Here is a 21064-nt window from a genome sequence, read left to right on the forward strand (position 1 = left end):
GACAATTTTCCATGCACACTCTGGGCTGGGGGGCAGTCAACCACCAGTACACACAGCAGAACCTAAACCCATACCATTATTGCTAAGCAGCAAGACAGGGGCCCATTGCACTCCCACGGGGCCTTTTTAAATGCAATCCATAACCCGGATTTGCCAGGAACCCTTCTTACTCCTCCTACTTGCATGTGACACTGGGCTTAGGATCTGCATAGGAAACACACACACAAGCACACACCTACCTTTGTTGCCTGCAGATGCCTCCTTGGCTGTCCCCAAACGGTATCAAACCAACACCCACGGGAAGCTGTAAGCATAGAGGACATGCCTGCACCCCATTGGACTTACCTGTGTGGGTTAAATCCGGGTTATTTGACAACCTATGGCGGTGATGGTTCTGCTCAGGCAGAGCAGTGCTGATGCTCCTCATAAAGCTGTCGCTGCTGTGAAGGTTCTAGGTGACATCACAAATCCCTATGGTTACATACACAACAAAGCTGGGTTGTTGTTGTTTACACTCTGCAAGGCCTGTGGAAGTCAGTGACATCATAGCACTGTAGTTCTGAGGGTTCTAGATGGATGCAACAATCTCCTGTTGCTTCTATGAAGGCCATAATAGACGACATCACCAAACAGCTCCATAGTCACATACACAGCAAAGGAGAGATGTTGTTTACACCTAGTGATGTCAGTGGTATTGAGTGACATCACAGCACAGTGCTAAGGCTCCTGGGCCTGGACACAGCAGCGGCTGCAATATCTCAACGGAGAATACGTTTATATCTATGTGTGTGTGTGCGCATATATATATATATATATATATATATATATATTTCTCCGCCGAAATCACTTTTAAACCCATTTCCACCTTTTTTTCCCTTCTCTTCCTCTTACTTTTTTTTCACGTTTTTTTACGTTTTTCTCCTTTTCGCCTCTTTTCTGGGCGTATTATTCTTCTTTTTCTTCTTTTTTTTCGTCTAATGCATACCCCATCAGTGCAGCAATGCTTATTCAATACCGCCAGCAGATGGAGACACTGGGGGATAATTTTCTAAGGATTTATACTGATTTTTCCTGTCTGAATTTGTCGCACAGAAAGTTGCAGGCCAAATATGTGTGACATTTCTGCGACTTTAGCTTCTAGAGCATTTTTACAACATTATACATAGGTGCTGAATACATAAAAAGCGACTGTTCAGCGACAGACAAGTCGCATCGGCTGAAAGTAGGCCAGAATGTCAGTCCATGTTGGAGCAGGTTTAGATACAGTCTAAAGCATAGATCTCAAAGTCTGTGCACAGAATTTAGCAAGGGCCTCGCACCTTCTGATGCATCAGGTAGGTGCACAATAGCATAGCCTAACCCTCTGTACTTTGGTCTATATTGATGCGGGACATAGACAGCCAGCTGATGACCAATCCATTAGTGCAATGGATGGCTGGAAGCATTTGTCTTTGCCTTTGCAATACCACAGAAGCAATGCATGGTCAATGTACAGCAATGACACACCTGTGTGAACAGCCAGGAGACCCCCCCCCCATGTTATGTTACATAGTTACATAGTTAGTACGGTCGAAAAAAGACATATGTCCATCAAGTTCAACCAGGGAATTAAGGGGTAGGGGTGTGGCGCGATATTGGGGAAGGGATGAGATTTTATATTTCTTCATAAGCATTAATCTTATTTTGTCAATTAGGAACATTCAGCACCCACCCGCTATCAAGGCAGCTGCCTATCATGTCATGCCCTACCTGCACAGGTGTGCTGGCTACTCAAATGATCCAATTAAGGAGGCCATTTAGTCAGCAGCAGCAGAAGTCCTGTGCCTGGACGCTCCAACAGGGGCCAGACACAAGCAGAAGCAGAAGCAGCAGAAGCAGCAGCAGCACCACCTTTTGTTTTTTGGCTGCAGCAGCAGCAAGGCCCACAGGGCTGGCTAGCTGGCTAGCCAGCAAGCAGGTAGCAATGAAAGTAGGAATCTTTCTTTTTAACCCTGTAAGGGGGTGGTGCACTGTACCCGAAGATACTGCCATATCGGGTCAATGCATAGGGCGACGGAAGCAAGCTTCGAAATCGGCCCCCGTTCTCAAAAATCCATTTAATATATGGTCCCCAGATAAGGGACGTATCAGATATTAAACTGATAAGAACAGATACTACACTTGATCTTAGCCAAAAGGCCGAGAAGCGATAACCGTGAAAGGGGCGGGCCCAACAAGGTCCCCTTCATGGGCACTATCACTGCTTGCTGTCAGGGAGGCTGCCAGACAATTTTCCATGCACACTCTGGGCTGGGGGGCAGTCAACCACCAGTACACACAGCAGAACCTAAACCCATACCATTATTGCTAAGCAGCAAGACAGGGGCCCATTGCACTCCCACGGGGCCTTTTTAAATGCAATCCATAACCCGGATTTGCCAGGAACCCTTCTTACTCCTCCTACTTGCATGTGACACTGGGCTTAGGATCTGCATAGGAAACACACACACAAGCACACACCTACCTTTGTTGCCTGCAGATGCCTCCTTGGCTGTCCCCAAACGGTATCAAACCAACACCCACGGGAAGCTGTAAGCATAGAGGACATGCCTGCACCCCATTGGACTTACCTGTGTGGGTTAAATCCGGGTTATTTGACAACCTATGGCGGTGATGGTTCTGCTCAGGCAGAGCAGTGCTGATGCTCCTCATAAAGCTGTCGCTGCTGTGAAGGTTCTAGGTGACATCACAAATCCCTATGGTTACATACACAACAAAGCTGGGTTGTTGTTGTTTACACTCTGCAAGGCCTGTGGAAGTCAGTGACATCATAGCACTGTAGTTCTGAGGGTTCAAGATGGATGCAACAATCTCCTGTTGCTTCTATGAAGGCCGTAATAGACGACATCACCAAACAGCTCCATAGTCACATACACAGCAAAGGAGAGATGTTGTTTACACCTAGTGATGTCAGTGGTATTGAGTGACATCACAGCACAGTGCTAAGGCTCCTGGGCCTGGACACAGCAGCGGCTGCAATATCTCAACGGAGAATACGTTTATATCTATGTGTGTGTGTGCGCATATATATATATATATATATATATATATATATATATATATATATATTTCTCCGCCGAAATCACTTTTAAACCCATTTCCACCTTTTTTTCCCTTCTCTTCCTCTTACTTTTTTTTCACGTTTTTTTACGTTTTTCTCCTTTTCGCCTCTTTTCTGGGCGTATTATTCTTCTTTTTCTTCTTTTTTTTCGTCTAATGCATACCCCATCAGTGCAGCAATGCTTATTCAATACCGCCAGCAGATGGAGACACTGGGGGATAATTTTCTAAGGATTTATACTGATTTTTCCTGTCTGAATTTGTCGCACAGAAAGTTGCAGGCCAAATATGTGTGACATTTCTGCGACTTTAGCTTCTAGAGCATTTTTACAACATTATACATAGGTGCTGAATACATAAAAAGCGACTGTTCAGCGACAGACAAGTCGCATCGGCTGAAAGTAGGCCAGAATGTCAGTCCATGTTGGAGCAGGTTTAGATACAGTCTAAAGCATAGATCTCAAAGTCTGTGCACAGAATTTAGCAAGGGCCTCGCACCTTCTGATGCATCAGGTAGGTGCACAATAGCATAGCCTAACCCTCTGTACTTTGGTCTATATTGATGCGGGACATAGACAGCCAGCTGATGACCAATCCATTAGTGCAATGGATGGCTGGAAGCATTTGTCTTTGCCTTTGCAATACCACAGAAGCAATGCATGGTCAATGTACAGCAATGACACACCTGTGTGAACAGCCAGGAGACCCCCCCCCCATGTTATGTTACATAGTTACATAGTTAGTACGGTCGAAAAAAGACATATGTCCATCAAGTTCAACCAGGGAATTAAGGGGTAGGGGTGTGGCGCGATATTGGGGAAGGGATGAGATTTTATATTTCTTCATAAGCATTAATCTTATTTTGTCAATTAGGAACATTCAGCACCCACCCGCTATCAAGGCAGCTGCCTATCATGTCATGCCCTACCTGCACAGGTGTGCTGGCTACTCAAATGATCCAATTAAGGAGGCCATTTAGTCAGCAGCAGCAGAAGTCCTGTGCCTGGACGCTCCAACAGGGGCCAGACACAAGCAGAAGCAGAAGCAGCAGAAGCAGCAGCAGCACCACCTTTTGTTTTTTGGCTGCAGCAGCAGCAAGGCCCACAGGGCTGGCTAGCTGGCTAGCCAGCAAGCAGGTAGCAATGAAAGTAGGAATCTTTCTTTTTAACCCTGTAAGGGGGTGGTGCACTGTACCCGAAGATACTGCCATATCGGGTCAATGCATAGGGCGACGGAAGCAAGCTTCGAAATCGGCCCCCGTTCTCAAAAATCCATTTAATATATGGTCCCCAGATAGGGGACGTATCAGATATTAAACTGATAAGAACAGATACTACACTTGATCTTAGCCAAAAGGCCGAGAAGCGATAACCGTGAAAGGGGCGGGCCCAACAAGGTCCCCTTCATGGGCACTATCACTGCTTGCTGTCAGGGAGGCTGCCAGACAATTTTCCATGCACACTCTGGGCTGGGGGGCAGTCAACCACCAGTACACACAGCAGAACCTAAACCCATACCATTATTGCTAAGCAGCAAGACAGGGGCCCATTGCACTCCCACGGGGCCTTTTTAAATGCAATCCATAACCCGGATTTGCCAGGAACCCTTCTTACTCCTCCTACTTGCATGTGACACTGGGCTTAGGATCTGCATAGGAAACACACACACAAGCACACACCTACCTTTGTTGCCTGCAGATGCCTCCTTGGCTGTCCCCAAACGGTATCAAACCAACACCCACGGGAAGCTGTAAGCATAGAGGACATGCCTGCACCCCATTGGACTTACCTGTGTGGGTTAAATCCGGGTTATTTGACAACCTATGGCGGTGATGGTTCTGCTCAGGCAGAGCAGTGCTGATGCTCCTCATAAAGCTGTCGCTGCTGTGAAGGTTCTAGGTGACATCACAAATCCCTATGGTTACATACACAACAAAGCTGGGTTGTTGTTGTTTACACTCTGCAAGGCCTGTGGAAGTGAGTGACATCATAGCACTGTAGTTCTGAGGGTTCTAGATGGATGCAACAATCTCCTGTTGCTTCTATGAAGGCCATAATAGACGACATCACCAAACAGCTCCATAGTCACATACACAGCAAAGGAGAGATGTTGTTTACACCTAGTGATGTCAGTGGTATTGAGTGACATCACAGCACAGTGCTAAGGCTCCTGGGCCTGGACACAGCAGCGGCTGCAATATCTCAACGGAGAATACGTTTATATCTATGTGTGTGTGTGCGCATATATATATATATATATATATATATATATATATATATATATATTTCTCCGCCGAAATCACTTTTAAACCCATTTCCACCTTTTTTTCCCTTCTCTTCCTCTTACTTTTTTTTCACGTTTTTTTACGTTTTTCTCCTTTTCGCCTCTTTTCTGGGCGTATTATTCTTCTTTTTCTTCTTTTTTTTCGTCTAATGCATACCCCATCAGTGCAGCAATGCTTATTCAATACCGCCAGCAGATGGAGACACTGGGGGATAATTTTCTAAGGATTTATACTGATTTTTCCTGTCTGAATTTGTCGCACAGAAAGTTGCAGGCCAAATATGTGTGACATTTCTGCGACTTTAGCTTCTAGAGCATTTTTACAACATTATACATAGGTGCTGAATACATAAAAAGCGACTGTTCAGCGACAGACAAGTCGCATCGGCTGAAAGTAGGCCAGAATGTCAGTCCATGTTGGAGCAGGTTTAGATACAGTCTAAAGCATAGATCTCAAAGTCTGTGCACAGAATTTAGCAAGGGCCTCGCACCTTCTGATGCATCAGGTAGGTGCACAATAGCATAGCCTAACCCTCTGTACTTTGGTCTATATTGATGCGGGACATAGACAGCCAGCTGATGACCAATCCATTAGTGCAATGGATGGCTGGAAGCATTTGTCTTTGCCTTTGCAATACCACAGAAGCAATGCATGGTCAATGTACAGCAATGACACACCTGTGTGAACAGCCAGGAGACCCCCCCCCCCATGTTATGTTACATAGTTACATAGTTAGTACGGTCGAAAAAAGACATATGTCCATCAAGTTCAACCAGGGAATTAAGGGGTAGGGGTGTGGCGCGATATTGGGGAAGGGATGAGATTTTATATTTCTTCATAAGCATTAATCTTATTTTGTCAATTAGGAACATTCAGCACCCACCCGCTATCAAGGCAGCTGCCTATCATGTCATGCCCTACCTGCACAGGTGTGCTGGCTACTCAAATGATCCAATTAAGGAGGCCATTTAGTCAGCAGCAGCAGAAGTCCTGTGCCTGGACGCTCCAACAGGGGCCAGACACAAGCAGAAGCAGAAGCAGCAGAAGCAGCAGCAGCATCACCTTTTGTTTTTTGGCTGCAGCAGCAGCAAGGCCCACAGGGCTGGCTAGCTGGCTAGCCAGCAAGCAGGTAGCAATGAAAGTAGGAATCTTTCTTTTTAACCCTGTAAGGGGGTGGTGCACTGTACCCGAAGATACTGCCATATCGGGTCAATGCATAGGGCGACGGAAGCAAGCTTCGAAATCGGCCCCCGTTCTCAAAAATCCATTTAATATATGGTCCCCAGATAGGGGACGTATCAGATATTAAACTGATAAGAACAGATACTACACTTGATCTTAGCCAAAAGGCCGAGAAGCGATAACCGTGAAAGGGGCGGGCCCAACAAGGTCCCCTTCATGGGCACTATCACTGCTTGCTGTCAGGGAGGCTGCCAGACAATTTTCCATGCACACTCTGGGCTGGGGGGCAGTCAACCACCAGTACACACAGCAGAACCTAAACCCATACCATTATTGCTAAGCAGCAAGACAGGGGCCCATTGCACTCCCACGGGGCCTTTTTAAATGCAATCCATAACCCGGATTTGCCAGGAACCCTTCTTACTCCTCCTACTTGCATGTGACACTGGGCTTAGGATCTGCATAGGAAACACACACACAAGCACACACCTACCTTTGTTGCCTGCAGATGCCTCCTTGGCTGTCCCCAAACGGTATCAAACCAACACCCACGGGAAGCTGTAAGCATAGAGGACATGCCTGCACCCCATTGGACTTACCTGTGTGGGTTAAATCCGGGTTATTTGACAACCTATGGCGGTGATGGTTCTGCTCAGGCAGAGCAGTGCTGATGCTCCTCATAAAGCTGTCGCTGCTGTGAAGGTTCTAGGTGACATCACAAATCCCTATGGTTACATACACAACAAAGCTGGGTTGTTGTTGTTTACACTCTGCAAGGCCTGTGGAAGTCAGTGACATCATAGCACTGTAGTTCTGAGGGTTCTAGATGGATGCAACAATCTCCTGTTGCTTCTATGAAGGCCATAATAGACGACATCACCAAACAGCTCCATAGTCACATACACAGCAAAGGAGAGATGTTGTTTACACCTAGTGATGTCAGTGGTATTGAGTGACATCACAGCACAGTGCTAAGGCTCCTGGGCCTGGACACAGCAGCGGCTGCAATATCTCAACGGAGAATACGTTTATATCTATGTGTGTGTGTGCGCATATATATATATATATATATATATTTCTCCGCCGAAATCACTTTTAAACCCATTTCCACCTTTTTTTCCCTTCTCTTCCTCTTACTTTTTTTTCACGTTTTTTTACGTTTTTCTCCTTTTCGCCTCTTTTCTGGGCGTATTATTCTTCTTTTTCTTCTTTTTTTTCGTCTAATGCATACCCCATCAGTGCAGCAATGCTTATTCAATACCGCCAGCAGATGGAGACACTGGGGGATAATTTTCTAAGGATTTATACTGATTTTTCCTGTCTGAATTTGTCGCACAGAAAGTTGCAGGCCAAATATGTGTGACATTTCTGCGACTTTAGCTTCTAGAGCATTTTTACAACATTATACATAGGTGCTGAATACATAAAAAGCGACTGTTCAGCGACAGACAAGTCGCATCGGCTGAAAGTAGGCCAGAATGTCAGTCCATGTTGGAGCAGGTTTAGATACAGTCTAAAGCATAGATCTCAAAGTCTGTGCACAGAATTTAGCAAGGGCCTCGCACCTTCTGATGCATCAGGTAGGTGCACAATAGCATAGCCTAACCCTCTGTACTTTGGTCTATATTGATGCGGGACATAGACAGCCAGCTGATGACCAATCCATTAGTGCAATGGATGGCTGGAAGCATTTGTCTTTGCCTTTGCAATACCACAGAAGCAATGCATGGTCAATGTACAGCAATGACACACCTGTGTGAACAGCCAGGAGACCCCCCCCCCATGTTATGTTACATAGTTACATAGTTAGTACGGTCGAAAAAAGACATATGTCCATCAAGTTCAACCAGGGAATTAAGGGGTAGGGGTGTGGCGCGATATTGGGGAAGGGATGAGATTTTATATTTCTTCATAAGCATTAATCTTATTTTGTCAATTAGGAACATTCAGCACCCACCCGCTATCAAGGCAGCTGCCTATCATGTCATGCCCTACCTGCACAGGTGTGCTGGCTACTCAAATGATCCAATTAAGGAGGCCATTTAGTCAGCAGCAGCAGAAGTCCTGTGCCTGGACGCTCCAACAGGGGCCAGACACAAGCAGAAGCAGAAGCAGCAGAAGCAGCAGCAGCACCACCTTTTGTTTTTTGGCTGCAGCAGCAGCAAGGCCCACAGGGCTGGCTAGCTGGCTAGCCAGCAAGCAGGTAGCAATGAAAGTAGGAATCTTTCTTTTTAACCCTGTAAGGGGGTGGTGCACTGTACCCGAAGATACTGCCATATCGGGTCAATGCATAGGGCGACGGAAGCAAGCTTCGAAATCGGCCCCCGTTCTCAAAAATCCATTTAATATATGGTCCCCAGATAGGGGACGTATCAGATATTAAACTGATAAGAACAGATACTACACTTGATCTTAGCCAAAAGGCCGAGAAGCGATAACCGTGAAAGGGGCGGGCCCAACAAGGTCCCCTTCATGGGCACTATCACTGCTTGCTGTCAGGGAGGCTGCCAGACAATTTTCCATGCACACTCTGGGCTGGGGGGCAGTCAACCACCAGTACACACAGCAGAACCTAAACCCATACCATTATTGCTAAGCAGCAAGACAGGGGCCCATTGCACTCCCACGGGGCCTTTTTAAATGCAATCCATAACCCGGATTTGCCAGGAACCCTTCTTACTCCTCCTACTTGCATGTGACACTGGGCTTAGGATCTGCATAGGAAACACACACACAAGCACACACCTACCTTTGTTGCCTGCAGATGCCTCCTTGGCTGTCCCCAAACGGTATCAAACCAACACCCACGGGAAGCTGTAAGCATAGAGGACATGCCTGCACCCCATTGGACTTACCTGTGTGGGTTAAATCCGGGTTATTTGACAACCTATGGCGGTGATGGTTCTGCTCAGGCAGAGCAGTGCTGATGCTCCTCATAAAGCTGTCGCTGCTGTGAAGGTTCTAGGTGACATCACAAATCCCTATGGTTACATACACAACAAAGCTGGGTTGTTGTTGTTTACACTCTGCAAGGCCTGTGGAAGTGAGTGACATCATAGCACTGTAGTTCTGAGGGTTCAAGATGGATGCAACAATCTCCTGTTGCTTCTATGAAGGCCGTAATAGACGACATCACCAAACAGCTCCATAGTCACATACACAGCAAAGGAGAGATGTTGTTTACACCTAGTGATGTCAGTGGTATTGAGTGACATCACAGCACAGTGCTAAGGCTCCTGGGCCTGGACACAGCAGCGGCTGCAATATCTCAACGGAGAATACGTTTATATCTATGTGTGTGTGTGCGCATATATATATATATATATATATATATATATATATATATATATATATATATATATATTCTCCGCCGAAATCACTTTTAAACCCATTTCCACCTTTTTTTCCCTTCTCTTCCTCTTACTTTTTTTTCACGTTTTTTTACGTTTTTCTCCTTTTCGCCTCTTTTCTGGGCGTATTATTCTTCTTTTTCTTCTTTTTTTTCGTCTAATGCATACCCCATCAGTGCAGCAATGCTTATTCAATACCGCCAGCAGATGGAGACACTGGGGGATAATTTTCTAAGGATTTATACTGATTTTTCCTGTCTGAATTTGTCGCACAGAAAGTTGCAGGCCAAATATGTGTGACATTTCTGCGACTTTAGCTTCTAGAGCATTTTTACAACATTATACATAGGTGCTGAATACATAAAAAGCGACTGTTCAGCGACAGACAAGTCGCATCGGCTGAAAGTAGGCCAGAATGTCAGTCCATGTTGGAGCAGGTTTAGATACAGTCTAAAGCATAGATCTCAAAGTCTGTGCACAGAATTTAGCAAGGGCCTCGCACCTTCTGATGCATCAGGTAGGTGCACAATAGCATAGCCTAACCCTCTGTACTTTGGTCTATATTGATGCGGGACATAGACAGCCAGCTGATGACCAATCCATTAGTGCAATGGATGGCTGGAAGCATTTGTCTTTGCCTTTGCAATACCACAGAAGCAATGCATGGTCAATGTACAGCAATGACACACCTGTGTGAACAGCCAGGAGACCCCCCCCCCATGTTATGTTACATAGTTACATAGTTAGTACGGTCGAAAAAAGACATATGTCCATCAAGTTCAACCAGGGAATTAAGGGGTAGGGGTGTGGCGCGATATTGGGGAAGGGATGAGATTTTATATTTCTTCATAAGCATTAATCTTATTTTGTCAATTAGGAACATTCAGCACCCACCCGCTATCAAGGCAGCTGCCTATCATGTCATGCCCTACCTGCACAGGTGTGCTGGCTACTCAAATGATCCAATTAAGGAGGCCATTTAGTCAGCAGCAGCAGAAGTCCTGTGCCTGGACGCTCCAACAGGGGCCAGACACAAGCAGAAGCAGAAGCAGCAGAAGCAGCAGCAGCACCACCTTTTGTTTTTTGGCTGCAGCAGCAGCAAGGCCCACAGGGCTGGCTAGCTGGCTAGCCAGCAAGCAGGTAGCAATGAAAGTAGGAATCTTTCTTTTTAACCCTGTAAGGGGGTGGTGCACTGTACCCGAAGATACTGCCATATCGGGTCAATGCATAGGGCGACGGAAGCAAGCTTCGAAATCGGCCCCCGTTCTCAAAAATCCATTTAATATATGGTCCCCAGATAGGGGACGTATCAGATATTAAACTGATAAGAACAGATACTACACTTGATCTTAGCCAAAAGGCCGAGAAGCGATAACCGTGAAAGGGGCGGGCCCAACAAGGTCCCCTTCATGGGCACTATCACTGCTTGCTGTCAGGGAGGCTGCCAGACAATTTTCCATGCACACTCTGGGCTGGGGGGCAGTCAACCACCAGTACACACAGCAGAACCTAAACCCATACCATTATTGCTAAGCAGCAAGACAGGGGCCCATTGCACTCCCACGGGGCCTTTTTAAATGCAATCCATAACCCGGATTTGCCAGGAACCCTTCTTACTCCTCCTACTTGCATGTGACACTGGGCTTAGGATCTGCATAGGAAACACACACACAAGCACACACCTACCTTTGTTGCCTGCAGATGCCTCCTTGGCTGTCCCCAAACGGTATCAAACCAACACCCACGGGAAGCTGTAAGCATAGAGGACATGCCTGCACCCCATTGGACTTACCTGTGTGGGTTAAATCCGGGTTATTTGACAACCTATGGCGGTGATGGTTCTGCTCAGGCAGAGCAGTGCTGATGCTCCTCATAAAGCTGTCGCTGCTGTGAAGGTTCTAGGTGACATCACAAATCCCTATGGTTACATACACAACAAAGCTGGGTTGTTGTTGTTTACACTCTGCAAGGCCTGTGGAAGTGAGTGACATCATAGCACTGTAGTTCTGAGGGTTCAAGATGGATGCAACAATCTCCTGTTGCTTCTATGAAGGCCGTAATAGACGACATCACCAAACAGCTCCATAGTCACATACACAGCAAAGGAGAGATGTTGTTTACACCTAGTGATGTCAGTGGTATTGAGTGACATCACAGCACAGTGCTAAGGCTCCTGGGCCTGGACACAGCAGCGGCTGCAATATCTCAACGGAGAATACGTTTATATCTATGTGTGTGTGTGCGCATATATATATATATATATATATATATATATATATATATATATATATTTCTCCGCCGAAATCACTTTTAAACCCATTTCCACCTTTTTTTCCCTTCTCTTCCTCTTACTTTTTTTTCACGTTTTTTTACGTTTTTCTCCTTTTCGCCTCTTTTCTGGGCGTATTATTCTTCTTTTTCTTCTTTTTTTTCGTCTAATGCATACCCCATCAGTGCAGCAATGCTTATTCAATACCGCCAGCAGATGGAGACACTGGGGGATAATTTTCTAAGGATTTATACTGATTTTTCCTGTCTGAATTTGTCGCACAGAAAGTTGCAGGCCAAATATGTGTGACATTTCTGCGACTTTAGCTTCTAGAGCATTTTTACAACATTATACATAGGTGCTGAATACATAAAAAGCGACTGTTCAGCGACAGACAAGTCGCATCGGCTGAAAGTAGGCCAGAATGTCAGTCCATGTTGGAGCAGGTTTAGATACAGTCTAAAGCATAGATCTCAAAGTCTGTGCACAGAATTTAGCAAGGGCCTCGCACCTTCTGATGCATCAGGTAGGTGCACAATAGCATAGCCTAACCCTCTGTACTTTGGTCTATATTGATGCGGGACATAGACAGCCAGCTGATGACCAATCCATTAGTGCAATGGATGGCTGGAAGCATTTGTCTTTGCCTTTGCAATACCACAGAAGCAATGCATGGTCAATGTACAGCAATGACACACCTGTGTGAACAGCCAGGAGACCCCCCCCCCCCATGTTATGTTACATAGTTACATAGTTAGTACGGTCGAAAAAAGACATATGTCCATCAAGTTCAACCAGGGAATTAAGGGGTAGGGGTGTGGCGCGATATTGGGGAAGGGATGAGATTTTATATTTCTTCATAAGCATTAATCTTATTTTGTCAATTAGGAACATTCAGCACCCACCCGCTATCAAGGCAGCTGCCTATCATGTCATGCCCTACCTGCACAGGTGTGCTGGCTACTCAAATGATCCAATTAAGGAGGCCATTTAGTCAGCAGCAGCAGAAGTCCTGTGCCTGGACGCTCCAACAGGGGCCAGACACAAGCAGAAGCAGAAGCAGCAGAAGCAGCAGCAGCACCACCTTTTGTTTTTTGGCTGCAGCAGCAGCAAGGCCCACAGGGCTGGCTAGCTGGCTAGCCAGCAAGCAGGTAGCAATGAAAGTAGGAATCTTTCTTTTTAACCCTGTAAGGGGGTGGTGCACTGTACCCGAAGATACTGCCATATCGGGTCAATGCATAGGGCGACGGAAGCAAGCTTCGAAATCGGCCCCCGTTCTCAAAAATCCATTTAATATATGGTCCCCAGATAGGGGACGTATCAGATATTAAACTGATAAGAACAGATACTACACTTGATCTTAGCCAAAAGGCCGAGAAGCGATAACCGTGAAAGGGGCGGGCCCAACAAGGTCCCCTTCATGGGCACTATCACTGCTTGCTGTCAGGGAGGCTGCCAGACAATTTTCCATGCACACTCTGGGCTGGGGGGCAGTCAACCACCAGTACACACAGCAGAACCTAAACCCATACCATTATTGCTAAGCAGCAAGACAGGGGCCCATTGCACTCCCACGGGGCCTTTTTAAATGCAATCCATAACCCGGATTTGCCAGGAACCCTTCTTACTCCTCCTACTTGCATGTGACACTGGGCTTAGGATCTGCATAGGAAACACACACACAAGCACACACCTACCTTTGTTGCCTGCAGATGCCTCCTTGGCTGTCCCCAAACGGTATCAAACCAACACCCACGGGAAGCTGTAAGCATAGAGGACATGCCTGCACCCCATTGGACTTACCTGTGTGGGTTAAATCCGGGTTATTTGACAACCTATGGCGGTGATGGTTCTGCTCAGGCAGAGCAGTGCTGATGCTCCTCATAAAGCTGTCGCTGCTGTGAAGGTTCTAGGTGACATCACAAATCCCTATGGTTACATACACAACAAAGCTGGGTTGTTGTTGTTTACACTCTGCAAGGCCTGTGGAAGTGAGTGACATCATAGCACTGTAGTTCTGAGGGTTCAAGATGGATGCAACAATCTCCTGTTGCTTCTATGAAGGCCGTAATAGACGACATCACCAAACAGCTCCATAGTCACATACACAGCAAAGGAGAGATGTTGTTTACACCTAGTGATGTCAGTGGTATTGAGTGACATCACAGCACAGTGCTAAGGCTCCTGGGCCTGGACACAGCAGCGGCTGCAATATCTCAACGGAGAATACGTTTATATCTATGTGTGTGTGTGCGCATATATATATATATATATATATATATATATATATATATATATATATTTCTCCGCCGAAATCACTTTTAAACCCATTTCCACCTTTTTTTCCCTTCTCTTCCTCTTACTTTTTTTTCACGTTTTTTTACGTTTTTCTCCTTTTCGCCTCTTTTCTGGGCGTATTATTCTTCTTTTTCTTCTTTTTTTTCGTCTAATGCATACCCCATCAGTGCAGCAATGCTTATTCAATACCGCCAGCAGATGGAGACACTGGGGGATAATTTTCTAAGGATTTATACTGATTTTTCCTGTCTGAATTTGTCGCACAGAAAGTTGCAGGCCAAATATGTGTGACATTTCTGCGACTTTAGCTTCTAGAGCATTTTTACAACATTATACATAGGTGCTGAATACATAAAAAGCGACTGTTCAGCGACAGACAAGTCGCATCGGCTGAAAGTAGGCCAGAATGTCAGTCCATGTTGGAGCAGGTTTAGATACAGTCTAAAGCATAGATCTCAAAGTCTGTGCACAGAATTTAGCAAGGGCCTCGCACCTTCTGATGCATCAGGTAGGTGCACAATAGCATAGCCTAACCCTCTGTACTTTGGTCTATATTGATGCGGGACATAGACAGCCAGCTGATGACCAATCCATTAGTGCAATGGATGGCTGGAAGCATTTGTCTTTGCCTTTGCAATACCACAGAAGCAATGCATGGTCAATGTACAGCAATGACACACCTGTGTGAACAGCCAGGAGACCCCCCCCCCCCATGTTATGTTACATAGTTACATAGTTAGTACGGTCGAAAAAAGACATATGTCCATCAAGTTCAACCAGGGAATTAAGGGGTAGGGGTGTGGCGCGATATTGGGGAAGGGATGAGATTTTATATTTCTTCATAAGCATTAATCTTATTTTGTCAATTAGGAACATTCAGCACCCACCCGCTATCAAGGCAGCTGCCTATCATGTCATGCCCTACCTGCACAGGTGTGCTGGCTACTCAAATGATCCAATTAAGGAGGCCATTTAGTCAGCAGCAGCAGAAGTCCTGTGCCTGGACGCTCCAACAGGGGCCAGACACAAGCAGAAGCAGAAGCAGCAGAAGCAGCAGAAGCAGCAGCAGCACCACCTTTTGTTTTTTGGCTGCAGCAGCAGCAAGGCCCACAGGGCTGGCTAGCTGGCTAGCCAGCAAGCAGGTAGCAATGAAAGTAGGAATCTTTCTTTTTAACCCTGTAAGGGGGTGGTGCACTGTACCCGAAGATACTGCCATATCGGGTCAATGCATAGGGCGACGGAAGCAAGCTTCGAAATCGGCCCCCGTTCTCAAAAATCCATTTAATATATGGTCCCCAGATAGGGGACGTATCAGATATTAAACTGATAAGAACAGATACTACACTTGATCTTAGCCAAAAGGCCGAGAAGCGATAACCGTGAAAGGGGCGGGCCCAACAAGGTCCCCTTCATGGGCACTATCACTGCTTGCTGTCAGGGAGGCTGCCAGACAATTTTCCATGCACACTCTGGGCTGGGGGGCAGTCAACCACCAGTACACACAGCAGAACCTAAACCCATACCATTATTGCTAAGCAGCAAGACAGGGGCCCATTGCACTCCCACGGGGCCTTTTTAAATGCAATCCATAACCCGGATTTGCCAGGAACCCTTCTTACTCCTCCTACTTGCATGTGACACTGGGCTTAGGATCTGCATAGGAAACACACACACAAGCACACACCTACCTTTGTTGCCTGCAGATGCCTCCTTGGCTGTCCCCAAACGGTATCAAACCAACACCCACGGGAAGCTGTAAGCATAGAGGACATGCCTGCACCCCATTGGACTTACCTGTGTGGGTTAAATCCGGGTTATTTGACAACCTATGGCGGTGATGGTTCTGCTCAGGCAGAGCAGTGCTGATGCTCCTCATAAAGCTGTCGCTGCTGTGAAGGTTCTAGGTGACATCACAAATCCCTATGGTTACATACACAACAAAGCTGGGTTGTTGTTGTTTACACTCTGCAAGGCCTGTGGAAGTGAGTGACATCATAGCACTGTAGTTCTGAGGGTTCAAGATGGATGCAACAATCTCCTGTTGCTTCTATGAAGGCCGTAATAGACGACATCACCAAACAGCTCCATAGTCACATACACAGTAAAAGGAGAGATGTTGTTTACACCTAGTGATGTCAGTGGTATTGAGTGACATCACAGCACAGTGCTAAGGCTCCTGGGCCTGGACACAGCAGCGGCTGCAATATCTCAACGGAGAATACGTTTATATCTATGTGTGTGTGTGCGCATATATATATATATATATATATATATATATATATATTTCTCCGCCGAAATCACTTTTAAACCCATTTCCACCTTTTTTTCCCTTCTCTTCCTCTTACTTTTTTTTCACGTTTTTTTACGTTTTTCTCCTTTTCGCCTCTTTTCTGGGCGTATTATTCTTCTTTTTCTTCTTTTTTTTCGTCTAATGCATACCCCATCAGTGCAGCAATGCTTATTCAATACCGCCAGCAGATGGAGACACTGGGGGATAATTTTCTAAGGATTTATACTGATTTTTCCTGTCTGAATTTGTCGCACAGAAAGTTGCAGGCCAAATATGTGTGACATTTCTGCGACTTTAGCTTCTAGAGCATTTTTACAACATTATACATAGGTGCTGAATACATAAAAAGCGACTGTTCAGCGACAGACAAGTCGCATCGGCTGAAAGTAGGCCAGAATGTCAGTCCATGTTGGAGCAGGTTTAGATACAGTCTAAAGCATAGATCTCAAAGTCTGTGCACAGAATTTAGCAAGGGCCTCGCACCTTCTGATGCATCAGGTAGGTGCACAATAGCATAGCCTAACCCTCTGTACTTTGGTCTATATTGATGCGGGACATAGACAGCCAGCTGATGACCAATCCATTAGTGCAATGGATGGCTGGAAGCATTTGTCTTTGCCTTTGCAATACCACAGAAGCAATGCATGGTCAATGTACAGCAATGACACACCTGTGTGAACAGCCAGGAGACCCCCCCCCCCCATGTTATGTTACATAGTTACATAGTTAGTACGGTCGAAAAAAGACATATGTCCATCAAGTTCAACCAGGGAATTAAGGGGTAGGGGTGTGGCGCGATATTGGGGAAGGGATGAGATTTTATATTTCTTCATAAGCATTAATCTTATTTTGTCAATTAGGAACATTCAGCACCCACCCGCTATCAAGGCAGCTGCCTATCATGTCATGCCCTACCTGCACAGGTGTGCTGGCTACTCAAATGATCCAATTAAGGAGGCCATTTAGTCAGCAGCAGCAGAAGTCCTGTGCCTGGACGCTCCAACAGGGGCCAGACACAAGCAGAAGCAGAAGCAGCAGAAGCAGCAGCAGCACCACCTTTTGTTTTTTGGCTGCAGCAGCAGCAAGGCCCACAGGGCTGGCTAGCTGGCTAGCCAGCAAGCAGGTAGCAATGAAAGTAGGAATCTTTCTTTTTAACCCTGTAAGGGGGTGGTGCACTGTACCCGAAGATACTGCCATATCGGGTCAATGCATAGGGCGACGGAAGCAAGCTTCGAAATCGGCCCCCGTTCTCAAAAATCCATTTAATATATGGTCCCCAGATAGGGGACGTATCAGATATTAAACTGATAAGAACAGATACTACACTTGATCTTAGCCAAAAGGCCGAGAAGCGATAACCGTGAAAGGGGCGGGCCCAACAAGGTCCCCTTCATGGGCACTATCACTGCTTGCTGTCAGGGAGGCTGCCAGACAATTTTCCATGCACACTCTGGGCTGGGGGGCAGTCAACCACCAGTACACACAGCAGAACCTAAACCCATACCATTATTGCTAAGCAGCAAGACAGGGGCCCATTGCACTCCCACGGGGCCTTTTTAAATGCAATCCATAACCCGGATTTGCCAGGAACCCTTCTTACTCCTCCTACTTGCATGTGACACTGGGCTTAGGATCTGCATAGGAAACACACACACAAGCACACACCTACCTTTGTTGCCTGCAGATGCCTCCTTGGCTGTCCCCAAACGGTATCAAACCAACACCCACGGGAAGCTGTAAGCATAGAGGACATGCCTGCACCCCATTGGACTTACCTGTGTGGGTTAAATCCGGGTTATTTGACAACCTATGGCGGTGATGGTTCTGCTCAGGCAGAGCAGTGCTGATGCTCCTCATAAAGCTGTCGCTGCTGTGAAGGTTCTAGGTGACATCACAAATCCCTATGGTTACATACACAACAAAGCTGGGTTGTTGTTGTTTACACTCTGCAAGGCCTGTGGAAGTGAGTGACATCATAGCACTGTAGTTCTGAGGGTTCAAGATGGATGCAACAATCTCCTGTTGCTTCTATGAAGGCCGTAATAGACGACATCACCAAACAGCTCCATAGTCACATACACAGTAAAAGGAGAGATGTTGTTTACACCTAGTGATGTCAGTGGTATTGAGTGACATCACAGCACAGTGCTAAGGCTCCTGGGCCTGGACACAGCAGCGGCTGCAATATCTCAACGGAGAATACGTTTATATCTATGTGTGTGTGTGCGCATATATATATATATATATATATATATATATATATATATATATATTTCTCCGCCGAAATCACTTTTAAACCCATTTCCACCTTTTTTTCCCTTCTCTTCCTCTTACTTTTTTTTCACGTTTTTTTACGTTTTTCTCCTTTTCGCCTCTTTTCTGGGCGTATTATTCTTCTTTTTCTTCTTTTTTTTCGTCTAATGCATACCCCATCAGTGCAGCAATGCTTATTCAATACCGCCAGCAGATGGAGACACTGGGGGATAATTTTCTAAGGATTTATACTGATTTTTCCTGTCTGAATTTGTCGCACAGAAAGTTGCAGGCCAAATATGTGTGACATTTCTGCGACTTTAGCTTCTAGAGCATTTTTACAACATTATACATAGGTGCTGAATACATAAAAAGCGACTGTTCAGCGACAGACAAGTCGCATCGGCTGAAAGTAGGCCAGAATGTCAGTCCATGTTGGAGCAGGTTTAGATACAGTCTAAAGCATAGATCTCAAAGTCTGTGCACAGAATTTAGCAAGGGCCTCGCACCTTCTGATGCATCAGGTAGGTGCACAATAGCATAGCCTAACCCTCTGTACTTTGGTCTATATTGATGCGGGACATAGACAGCCAGCTGATGACCAATCCATTAGTGCAATGGATGGCTGGAAGCATTTGTCTTTGCCTTTGCAATACCACAGAAGCAATGCATGGTCAATGTACAGCAATGACACACCTGTGTGAACAGCCAGGAGACCCCCCCCCCCATGTTATGTTACATAGTTACATAGTTAGTACGGTCGAAAAAAGACATATGTCCATCAAGTTCAACCAGGGAATTAAGGGGTAGGGGTGTGGCGCGATATTGGGGAAGGGATGAGATTTTATATTTCTTCATAAGCATTAATCTTATTTTGTCAATTAGGAACATTCAGCACCCACCCGCTATCAAGGCAGCTGCCTATCATGTCATGCCCTACCTGCACAGGTGTGCTGGCTACTCAAATGATCCAATTAAGGAGGCCATTTAGTCAGCAGCAGCAGAAGTCCTGTGCCTGGACGCTCCAACAGGGGCCAGACACAAGCAGAAGCAGAAGCAGCAGCAGCACCACCTTTTGTTTTTTGGCTGCAGCAGCAGCAAGGCCCACAGGGCTGGCTAGCTAGCAAGCAGGTAGCAATGAAAGTAGGAATCTTTCTTTTTAACCCTGTAAGGGGGTGGTGCACTGTACCCGAAGATACTGCCATATCGGGTCAATGCATAGGGCGACGGAAGCAAGCTTCGAAATCGGCCCCCGTTCTCAAAAATCCATTTAATATATGGTCCCCAGATAGGGGACGTATCAGATATTAAACTGATAAGAACAGATACTACACTTGATCTTAGCCAAAAGGCCGAGAAGCGATAACCGTGAAAGGGGCGGGCCCAACAAGGTCCCCTTCATGGGCACTATCACTGCTTGCTGTCAGGGAGGCTGCCAGACAATTTTCCATGCACACTCTGGGCTGGGGGGCAGTCAACCACCAGTACACACAGCAGAACCTAAACCCATACCATTATTGCTAAGCAGCAAGACAGGCCCATTGCACTCCCACGGGGCCTTTTTAAATGCAATCCATAACCCGGATTTGCCAGGAACCCTTCTTACTCCTCCTACTTGCATGTGACACTGGGCTTAGGATCTGCATAGGAAACACACACACAAGCACACACCTACCTTTGTTGCCTGCAGATGCCTCCTTGGCTGTCCCCAAACGGTATCAAACCAACACCCACGGGAAGCTGTAAGCATAGAGGACATGCCTGCACCCCATTGGACTTACCTGTGTGGGTTAAATCCGGGTTATTTGACAACCTATGGCGGTGATGGTTCTGCTCAGGCAGAGCAGTGCTGATGCTCCTCATAAAGCTGTCGCTGCTGTGAAGGTTCTAGGTGACATCACAAATCCCTATGGTTACATACACAACAAAGCTGGGTTGTTGTTGTTTACACTCTGCAAGGCCTGTGGAAGTGAGTGACATCATAGCACTGTAGTTCTGAGGGTTCAAGATGGATGCAACAATCTCCTGTTGCTTCTATG

At 46.2% G+C, this 21064-nt stretch overlaps 9 non-coding genes across 9 annotated transcripts; all 9 read right to left on the bottom strand.

The window, feature by feature from the left end:
• Positions 1-1999: 1999 nt before the first annotated feature.
• Positions 2000-2190, bottom strand: LOC130321708 (U2 spliceosomal RNA). The gene has a single exon (XR_008867392.1). It is a non-coding gene; the product is annotated as a U2 spliceosomal RNA (small nuclear RNA).
• A 2087-nt stretch (positions 2191-4277) lies between these two features.
• Positions 4278-4468, bottom strand: LOC130321737 (U2 spliceosomal RNA). The gene has a single exon (XR_008867413.1). It is a non-coding gene; the product is annotated as a U2 spliceosomal RNA (small nuclear RNA).
• A 2086-nt stretch (positions 4469-6554) lies between these two features.
• Positions 6555-6745, bottom strand: LOC130321744 (U2 spliceosomal RNA). The gene has a single exon (XR_008867414.1). It is a non-coding gene; the product is annotated as a U2 spliceosomal RNA (small nuclear RNA).
• A 2065-nt stretch (positions 6746-8810) lies between these two features.
• LOC130321745 (U2 spliceosomal RNA) lies at positions 8811-9001 on the bottom strand. The gene has a single exon (XR_008867415.1). It is a non-coding gene; the product is annotated as a U2 spliceosomal RNA (small nuclear RNA).
• A 2096-nt stretch (positions 9002-11097) lies between these two features.
• Positions 11098-11288, bottom strand: LOC130321747 (U2 spliceosomal RNA). Its single transcript, XR_008867416.1, has one exon. It is a non-coding gene; the product is annotated as a U2 spliceosomal RNA (small nuclear RNA).
• Positions 11289-13377: 2089 nt separating this feature from the next.
• Positions 13378-13568, bottom strand: LOC130321748 (U2 spliceosomal RNA). The gene has a single exon (XR_008867417.1). It is a non-coding gene; the product is annotated as a U2 spliceosomal RNA (small nuclear RNA).
• A 2098-nt stretch (positions 13569-15666) lies between these two features.
• LOC130321749 (U2 spliceosomal RNA) lies at positions 15667-15857 on the bottom strand. The gene has a single exon (XR_008867418.1). It is a non-coding gene; the product is annotated as a U2 spliceosomal RNA (small nuclear RNA).
• A 2080-nt stretch (positions 15858-17937) lies between these two features.
• On the bottom strand, positions 17938-18128 carry LOC130321750 (U2 spliceosomal RNA). Its single transcript, XR_008867419.1, has one exon. It is a non-coding gene; the product is annotated as a U2 spliceosomal RNA (small nuclear RNA).
• Positions 18129-20198: 2070 nt separating this feature from the next.
• On the bottom strand, positions 20199-20389 carry LOC130321751 (U2 spliceosomal RNA). The gene has a single exon (XR_008867420.1). It is a non-coding gene; the product is annotated as a U2 spliceosomal RNA (small nuclear RNA).
• Between the last annotated feature and the right edge of the window lie 675 nt (positions 20390-21064).

Source organism: Hyla sarda, unplaced genomic scaffold, assembly GCF_029499605.1.
Source record: "Hyla sarda isolate aHylSar1 unplaced genomic scaffold, aHylSar1.hap1 scaffold_228, whole genome shotgun sequence".
Lineage (NCBI taxonomy): Eukaryota > Metazoa > Chordata > Amphibia > Anura > Hylidae > Hyla > Hyla sarda.